Consider the following 9,791-nt stretch of genomic DNA (forward strand, 5'->3'; position numbering starts at 1 on the left):
GTCTCAACAAGAACAAGGCAAATGTACATAATATAATCTAGCAACAAGCTAATCAACATAGCATTTTAACACAAATAAAGTTACAATATATTGATGTGGAAGGTTAAACCATTTTGAAACTCACAAGAATATTTGCAATGCAAATGGTAAGATCTTATAAATCACAAAGTATCCATTTAAGTGGAAGAAATTGACCAATGAAGATATTGCATGGAAAGATGAAAAATTTCTTCAAAATTATCTAGAGTTAATCAATGTTAGGGATTTTGTTGGTTTTAAGAGGAGGGGTTGTGCTATTCTCTTAACCTAGAAAAAAAATAATTAAGTAATTCATGTGTATGTGGATTTGCGTAGAAACTTGTGGCTAGCACATCAATTAATATGATACATGTAGGAGTAATTGATTAGTTTTTTATCATGTATTCTTATTGAATAGTATTGGAGGTATCTACCTCAAAGTGCCTTACTTTTTGAGGTAGCCCCCTTGAAGTGGATTACTTTTGGAGGTTGTCCCTTGAACTTGCTTATTATTATCAATTATTTGCAAGATATTTTGACTATTATACTCTTCTCTTGTGCAAGTTATTTCACTACACATTATGAGTTGACTAGGGTGTTGCATCTAAGGACAAACATTAATTCAGTATTATCAACAAGAGAGTTATGTTGCTCATAGCATCTTAACAAGAACATGGTAACAACATCCTATGCACATTGAATGATGTGTGTAGCAACTTGTGCTAGTACAACACTTAACTAAGCTATATGATCATTTATATAATCTTATATAGGTAGTTAGGTTGACTTGAGTGGCATTGATGACATTAACATGATATATGGAGGAGTAAGTGGTTAGATTATTATCATATATTCTTACTAGAAATTATTGGAGATAAAACCCCCTTGAAGTGGCTTACTTTTGAATGTTTCCCCTTGAAACGACTTATTATTATCAACTATTTACAACATGTTTCCTATTACATTCATCTCTTGTGCAAGTTCTTTCATTACATATTATGAGCTAACTAGGCTGTTGCATCTAAGGACAAACCCTAATTCATTATGATGATCAAGAGAGTTATATTGTGCATTGCATTATCACAAGAACATGACATCAACATCATGCATATTGAATGATTGTATGTTGCCTTTGATAATTGTATTGTACTATTAAATCTATGTTTGACCAAAGGGGAACAATCCTAGCATAACAAGCTTCTCAACAATGACTATCAATATTTCCCTTTTTAGACATAAGTTTTAGACATCAATGTAAAAATATTCTTGACATTAGATGCAACCCAATTTAGGTCCATACAAAGAATTTAAATCTACGAGTACAAAGATCACTTCCATAACCCTAGAAGTGAACCAAAACAACATTCACTATCCTCCTCCACCCTCCATTACTATAAACAAAATGGTTAGCAACATCTATTATGATTGAATAATCACTAAACCTACAATGAAATACTATTATTTTATTTATTTATATTTTGTATATTTATTAAAGTAGCTTATGCTCCCCCTATGTTTATTATAATAAGCTCCCCCTATGTTTATTATAGAGAGAGAAAACTAATATTTAGAAATGGATCCTCAACACCTAATTATCATTTCCATCTTCTCGTCCAATCACTACCATGACCAAAAGTCGTCCTATTTATATATTATTACAATCAATTATCTTAACTAAAATATTTATATAACCATTATATACTTCCACTTACAATTTTTTCTTTATAATCTCTTAATAATTCATCATAAGTGAATATCTAATATCACCCAATGCAAAACACTTAGGAGCAAAGATTCAAGTAGGATATGCTATTGGCATATGAATGAGGTTATTATAGTGTTTTTATAATATCTTATGTCATTCTAGTACTTTTGATAATTTCTTTCATATTAAATAGCCGACCCACGCATATTCAAAGCTTCTCAATAAATAGAGAAACTTTTTGTATGTTAAACTGGGAAATTGAATATTAAACTGGAATTTGAACATATAAAGTAAACCATACTCCAGCGAGAGAAATAAATACATAGTATAACCGACAAAATTCACAGCGCATGTGAGATAATTTGAAATGTCGTGAATTCTCGTTTAAGTAAGTGCAATTCCTTTATATTTTTCTTCTTGATTTTAATCATACAATACAGTTGGTTATTGATATTGTATTGGATTTTAGCAGTTTCTTTCCTGAAAGTCGCCTCATTCATCGGCGTGTGACCAGAATTTGCACGTCCTTATATATAGAGGAGTAGATTTAGGCTCTCTGATAACATGACTGGCACGCACAGCACTCTTTGGGAAACAGAAATTTAATTGCTCTCTTATTTTTAATTCATTCAATGTATTGCAGACCAAGCAACAAGAGCATCAGAAGCAGAAGAAGAAGAAGAAGAAGCAGAACCTTCTGTACTTGCTTCATACAAAAGTCTTCCAGAGCAGCCTCTTTAACATCATAGCTACAACACCCACTTCAAATCTTCAATACCCAAATCATTTCCTCAATACCCACTTTCATAACTCCAATACCCACTTGTTCTTCTTGACCTTCTTTCTTCTCTAATGGTGTCTTGAGCTTGTGGGATGTGATATACACACACATATATATATACACAATCATATATATATATACACACAATCCATTCTTTGCAATTCAGCTCTGTGGATGGTATTGTGTATCCTGTCGGAATGAAAATAAAAGTGGGTTTCTTGTCTGTTTTCATTTTCATCCTGCTGGTTTTGTCAAATATAGGTATGGTGGAGTCAGGGAGACTTCCCAGAAGCCACAGAGTTTCAGTAAATTATTTTACCAAGTATAGCAGCCATGAATTCTATGCTCATAGAAGCCCCCCTCCTGTGGCTGGTGATGATGATGATGGAGATGAGATAGATCCAAGGTATGGTGTGGAGAAAAGAATGGTTCCCACAGGCCCAAATCCTCTGCACCATTGAAAGGATTGGTTGGTGAAAAAATGTTCCCCAATATGAGGCTGCACAGAATTGGGATCACATGTACATTATGAATTCTTCTCACAAGATCTGGCTGTTCAAGAGCCCAATACAGAAGGATTGACTTAATTATAATAGTACAGGGAATTAATCAATATACTGCCCTTGTTTATTGCAGGAAGAATTATTCATAAGGCCTGATTAGTGCTAAGTTTCAATATCATCAGAATGGCTGATAGCAGTTAGGTTAGGCCCTTTGCTTGGCCTAACTTGTCTTCTGCTTCTTAAGTGTTTTTTGGCCTGAGTCCTGATGATGGTTCTATGAGGTATCAGGCCTGGTAGTCTTGATTTGCATTGCTTCAGAGGAAGGGAACAAAAACAGCAAAGGATTAGATTAGCCTGTAGTCAGAGAAAAATGGGCTTTTAGATTTTTATTATACAAGTATGCCAATATATTGGATCATAAGTTAAGTTTCAGGTTTTATTTATTCTTTGTAACCAAGGAGAGTGTCCCATATTTCAGTCTGAGGCAAGAAAAAGACCATGTTCTTGTAGTATTTTAGCTTTGTCAATTAATTGTATTCTTTCTGCATAGACAGGATCATAGTAATAAGCTTTGTGTAACCATGTAAATAATCTCTTAAGAGGGTTATCTTATATGAAAGAATATTATAGGATTCAGACTCGAATGCTTGATTTTATCTGAAGTTGTGTGGAGGATTAATCATTTTCTATGCCCTTTGTGTTGTTGATTAATATAAAAGCTTTAGAGCAATGCCATGGCTGCTGAAAATATGTAGAGGATTACGAAATTGAATGCTTGGATATAATATATGCTTGTTTGTATATTCAAATTCTCCTTTGCTGAGTTATTAGATTGATGACAATTTGAAAACAGTGCTAACTGCCATGGCAATGGAAAACAAGCAGAAGATTGATTACACTTGCGCATTCTTTAACTTTAATATCTAATTTGTTTAGATTTAAATTTGTTTCGATTCTCTTAAATGAATGAATAAGTTTTAATGACGTACACGAGACCATCCATCTGTAAGTCCGCGAGTATCTTGTTTTCTTCCATTCAAGACAATTTGAAAGCTTTGGGCAATGCCATGGCTGTGGATTATGGAGGTTTCAGGTGGTTTGGTGGTTTAGATGGTACTAATTGTCATTATAAAAATGGAAGACTTCTTCTTGTCTAGCCATAATTTTGACTGTATTAGAAACAACATTATAATGATGGTGGTTGAGATCCTCAAGGAGAATGAATGAAAACACACCTAACAAATCCCACTGTCTCTTATATAATAATAGTAGACCCCCAACTGCTCAAATATGGTGATTTTGATAGTGCCCAAGTTTTTTCCTGAAATGTTTTATGAATTCGGGTGTCTGAATTTGGTGTGAATGGGGCAAACCCAACTGGGCTACATGAGCATTTTTGGAGGAATCAATGGGCTACTGGGTCAGTACCTGCTCTTTTTGGAAAGGAGTCCAGTCCAGAGAGTAGTTGTGTGATTGAGGATTCCACGGGTCAGTTCAAAATCTGTACTCATTTAAAGTCCATTTAATGCAAGATGCCAATAGTCAGCTGGCCCAACAAGCAGGCAGGGCAGAGGAGCAGGTTGCTTAGGATTTTTTTAATGCCTTTTACAAGTACATGTAAAGATATGGCAGACATGACGTAGAAAACTAGCAACCTGAAAGGACCATCCTATTCTATCTTTGCAGAGCAGTATAAGGTTGGTCATTATGCTGGGGAGCTTTTCGAATTGTGGAAAGTAAGTAATTCCATCAACAAAGACAAAAATGAGAGAAGATTTGGATCTGATCAAAGGGAGGGACCCCCCCTAATGTCAACGCTTTTTGTTTACTTTGTGAGCGTCTGCACAAACTAACATCTTTCTTGCCCAAAAAACTAGGAGATTAACTACCTGATGGGGAATTGTGGGGTTTCGCTTAGCTGTGACCAGGGCTCAAATCTGATAGGTGACTCTCTCCAAGTCAATCAATTTTTTTATTCAATATTTTTTCTTTTTCAACTGTTCTCTTTCATGAAGATGGTTCACGGAGTGTGACCCAAAATATTTATATAAAACTTCTTACACAGTTGAATCCAGAAGTCGATTACAATCAGTATCATAGACTGTGGGAATCTAATAGATCTAATTAAGTTTTGTTTAATTTATAAAGATTTAAAAAAAATATATATGTTAAATCATTCTAGTTGTAATTTACGCTCATTTTTTAGGTTTTTCTTCGTTCTTATCTGTTTTGCTGAATATCCGTGGGTCTCATAATCTGTTTGGCCTTGTGAACGTTATTAAAAGCATTCATCCATTCATCCAAATTTAAGCTTTTTTTGCAGTTATATTCATGAATATGATCTTAGTTCTTATTAAACTTGGTTCTAATCCACGAATGTGATGATGTAGAAGTATTGTATGTTATTTTTATGTTATAATTGATGTATTTAGCAAGGTTATGTCAAGCTCATGTGATAATAGACGACTTTGTATGTGTTATGTTTAGCCCATATGTTATGATCCATGTATGTCATGATGTAGAGCTATTGTATGTTAAGTTTATGCGACTTTTTATTGTATTTAGCAAGGCTGTCACGTTTATGTGATAATATATGACTTTGTATGTGTTATGTTTAGTCCATATGCTATGATCCATGTATGTCATGATGTAGAGCTATTGTATGTTAAGTTTATGCGACTTTCAATGTATTTAGCAAGGCTATGTCACATTTATGTGATAATATATGACTTTGTAAGTGTTATGTTTAGTCCATGTGCTAGGATTCATGTATATCATGATGTAGAGCTATTGTATGTTAAGTTTATGTGACTTACTATATTTCGCAAGGCTATGCCACGTTTATGTGATAATATATGACTTTGTATGTGTAATGTCTAGTCTATACCAATAACAACTTTAACTAGGTTATGTACCAAGTTTATACCATAGTTGGTGACTTTATCTAAGCTACAAACTAGATCATTTTACATGTTATATGTATTATACTTGTGGATTTGATCTACCACGGTTAACTTTATTATTACTATTTTTCAACCACTTTTTAATTGGTCCATTTTTTTAATGTAAGGACAAACATTTTAAAGTATGTACACTCTTTAGGGGAACAAATGTGCACGTTATGTAAATGGGGTTTGGAGGTTTCCTTCTCCTTGTTTGTCTAATTTAGTCTATCTAGATATTCTCGATTCTCTAGAATTGGTGTGTCACAAGTCTTTTTAAGGCAAGTATACCGAATTTGTAATCAATTGATGCTTTAACTTTTTTTCTTTATGTTGAAAAATAGATATGAATTTGATCATTGAGTTTTCCAATAGACTTCCTTATATATTTATGTTGTTTCGTGTTTATATGATAGCATATGATTGGGTGTCGTGTCTAGTCTATATCAAGCTCACATAACAATGAATGACTTTGACTATGCTATGCCAAATTTATATGATAGTTGGTGATTTCATCTAAGCTACAAACTAGATTATTTCATGTTATTGGTGTGATACTCTAGATTTGATCTCTCTTTATTTCACTATGATTAACTTTATTATTACTATTTTTGAATCGTTTTTATATTGGTCCAATTTTTTAAACATAAAGACAAACATTTCAAAGCTATTAAAAATAAGTACTTTTGAATCTTTTTCTATTGATCTAGATTTTCTATTGATATGCAATTCCACGATCATTTGACATTTATGATCATTTGACATTTAAGAAAAGAACTAATGACAGAGTATTTAAAGATAAGTATTCATAGGCGGGCAATCGATTCAAGAGAATAGAAATAGACAATAGTGAATTTCTGAATGTGAAAAGAACTAATGACAGAGTATTTAAAGATAAGTATTCATAGGTGGGCAATCGATTCAAGAGAATAGAAATAGACAATAGTGAATTTCTGAATGTGAAAAGAACTAATGACAGAGTATTTAAAGATAAGTATTCATAGGTGGGCAATCGATTCAAGAGAATAAAAATAGACATTAGTGAACTTCTGAATGTGAAAGTTCCAAAATTCAAAACCAAGAGAATTTAGTCATTGGATACATTATGAAGATATAGAATTTACTGAAATTAACCACAAGTCATTTTTAAAGGGAAATTGAATTTTGACCAAGCCAATCAGAGATGCAAGTTGAATTCAATGCTCTACATGAAGAACTAAAACTGTGTGAACAAAAGGAACATAAAATCCAGTAAGGCAATTCTGCAATATGCAATAGAGCAATCAAATCCTGAAGCGTGCAGAATTGGAAGCTCAAAAAATGGATAGAAATTGGAAAAACTGGAAAGCTACATTGAGAAGGATGAAGGGACACTAATATCAAATCAAAGCGCAACGTCACTGGATCTTAGCAAACTAAGTGAAAAAACAAAAATCCTAAAGAAATTCAAAGAATTTGCAACTAATAATCTACAATAAGTGGATTGTATGGGATCACAGAACAAGCATTATAAAAAATGGAGATCATTGGCAATGTTGGCATTCAAGTTTACATCAAAGGAAGGCAATGCAGTTGTGCAACAGAACTGCGAAAGCTGATTGGATGATTATTTGTACCAACAGATGATGCCATCATTGTGACAATTGGGAGATGCTATTCTGAATCTTGCCATGTCCATGATAACAAGAAACTGCAGGACTTTGTGATGACCTTTGCAGACATCATGGTTAATTTGTACAAACATGGATATACAGAGTGAATAGCAAAAGGATGCTTTTGCTGCCATTTCTAACTATGATTAAAGAGCTGCTATGCATGATATTGAAGGGGTATTTGATCATTGGGTATTGAAAAATAATGAAAATTTGAGAGAATTCTTGAGGTCGCTTGTTTTAAGCTTATTGAAATGCAATCTAGAGGAGTACAGAACATTCATGGTAGGATAGTCAAACCTCCTCTCTTCAACAACAACAACAAGGGAGGCCTCAACTTCATAATAAGTTGAGAAAAATCAAACAGCCCATCAAAATGAATTGGAGAGAGATACAACTACAATCAAGTTGTCTTACATAACAACTATCAAAAATTGAGAAACTACAAAGTACCTTGAGGTCCAACTTAGACGATGCCAAATTCAATTCTATTCAATCTCCCACCCTTCACTCTAGTATGAAATTGGGAGGAAAACTTTGGGAAAACCTTTTTTCCACCTTTGCATAATAGTCCATGAAATGCTACCATCCAACTCTTTAGAACAAGGAGAAAAGGGATGGATTCATCCACAAAGGGTCCACCTATGTGTGTAGTAGAAATACTAGTAGGTCGAGGCAAAGTGGTAAAATGTCAAACGGCAACCACATGAGTAGGTTGAATTGGATGTGAAGCCAATAACATAGGAGGGTGAGCAATCAGAGTAGAATGTGGTTGAGACTTGCTAGTGGGAGTTGATGGGGCGGTAGGGGAGGGCTCACTAGAGTTGCACCGATCACATGAGATCCAACATCCTAAGAAGACTCAACATTCTAAAAGGAGTCATCAATCTAAGAGTTAGAGGCCTATATAGTCAAGTGGTACTCATTGACTACCATTGCTAACTCTATAATCATGGATTTGATCCTCAATACATGTTAGGCATGCCATGATCATGTATATAGTGATGTGATATCCAACATGAGCTAGAAATCTTACATGTTGAGTTCATTTGATAAGAAATTAACTTTGGCTAATGTTCTATCAATTCCACGTGTTAAATGTGTGACTTTGGATAGGTTATGTCAACTTTATTTGTTAGTGAATGGACTTGAATTATTATACTTGGCATTGACACTTAGTTTATGGATTTTTCTACTCGTGTCTCTTATTGGAAATACTCATGGTCAATATAGTATGTAGCACCCTCACCATTAGTGGAGGTCTTTTATGTTGAGTGAAATGTGACCATGAAAGCCTTTGGCAAGGTTATCCAATGTTTATGTGATAATAAAAAACTTCATATGAGCTATTTTGATTCATGCTCACATAGTAGACAATTCTATCTACACTATGAACTTATCATTTTTTATTCTATTGATACTATATACATTTATTAAATTGATCTTTTGCCTTCCTCCTTAGGTCTAATCAAGATTCATCAACATAGCATCTTCAATATTTTCTAGAATATTTTATATCAAGTTGTTGTAGTGATTAAGTACTTTGTCAAGACACTATCAAATTTACACGACAATAGACCTTTCATCTAGACTACAATAAGTTCAAGTGACAACATGGATGACTTCATTCAGCATATAGGCTCAAATCATTTACTTGTAAATGTAAATTCAAGTAAGTAAACAACTATAATGTCTTTACATTTAAATTAAAAAATTGATACACAACTTTACATTATGCCCCAAGTCAAAAAGATTGTCGATAATTATTACCAAACTTACTACTTCTATTTTAGTAAAAACACAAACTTATAATCAATTTTTAAAATTTCCACCTTTAACTATCCATTTACTTAATTACGATTACTAATAAACACAAATTTCTTAAGGAAACCTTAAACATCACTATAAATAAAATTTCATAATCTATATATTTGAGGCTCTTTATGATACTTTCTTTGATAAATGATTGAAACAATCCTACTCATTACTCATCTATGAGAGAAAACAAGCTTTAGTCTGTGATGTGGATGGTGTGCCCTCTAAATCTTAGAATGAATCTAATTCATATTAGTGCTCTCAACACTTATCATAATATACATCTTTGTCAAGTCACATCCTTTTAGGTTGACACAAAGTAATGGGGGACCCAATTTAACAATATTTTATAGATGTTTAAAGACTGGGATAGGG

At 33.3% G+C, this 9,791-nt stretch overlaps 1 long non-coding RNA gene across 1 annotated transcript; it reads left to right on the forward strand.

The window, feature by feature from the left end:
* The first annotated feature begins 1,964 nt into the window (after window positions 1-1,964).
* Window positions 1,965-3,663, forward strand: LOC131042426 (uncharacterized). The gene is made up of 2 exons (XR_009105252.2): window positions 1,965-2,111; window positions 2,367-3,663. It is a non-coding gene; the product is annotated as an uncharacterized LOC131042426 (long non-coding RNA).
* The last annotated feature ends 6,128 nt before the right edge of the window (window positions 3,664-9,791 follow it).

The sequence above is a fragment of the Cryptomeria japonica genome, chromosome 1 (genome assembly GCF_030272615.1).
Source record: "Cryptomeria japonica chromosome 1, Sugi_1.0, whole genome shotgun sequence".
In the NCBI taxonomy this organism is placed as follows: Eukaryota; Viridiplantae; Streptophyta; class Pinopsida; order Cupressales; family Cupressaceae; genus Cryptomeria; species Cryptomeria japonica.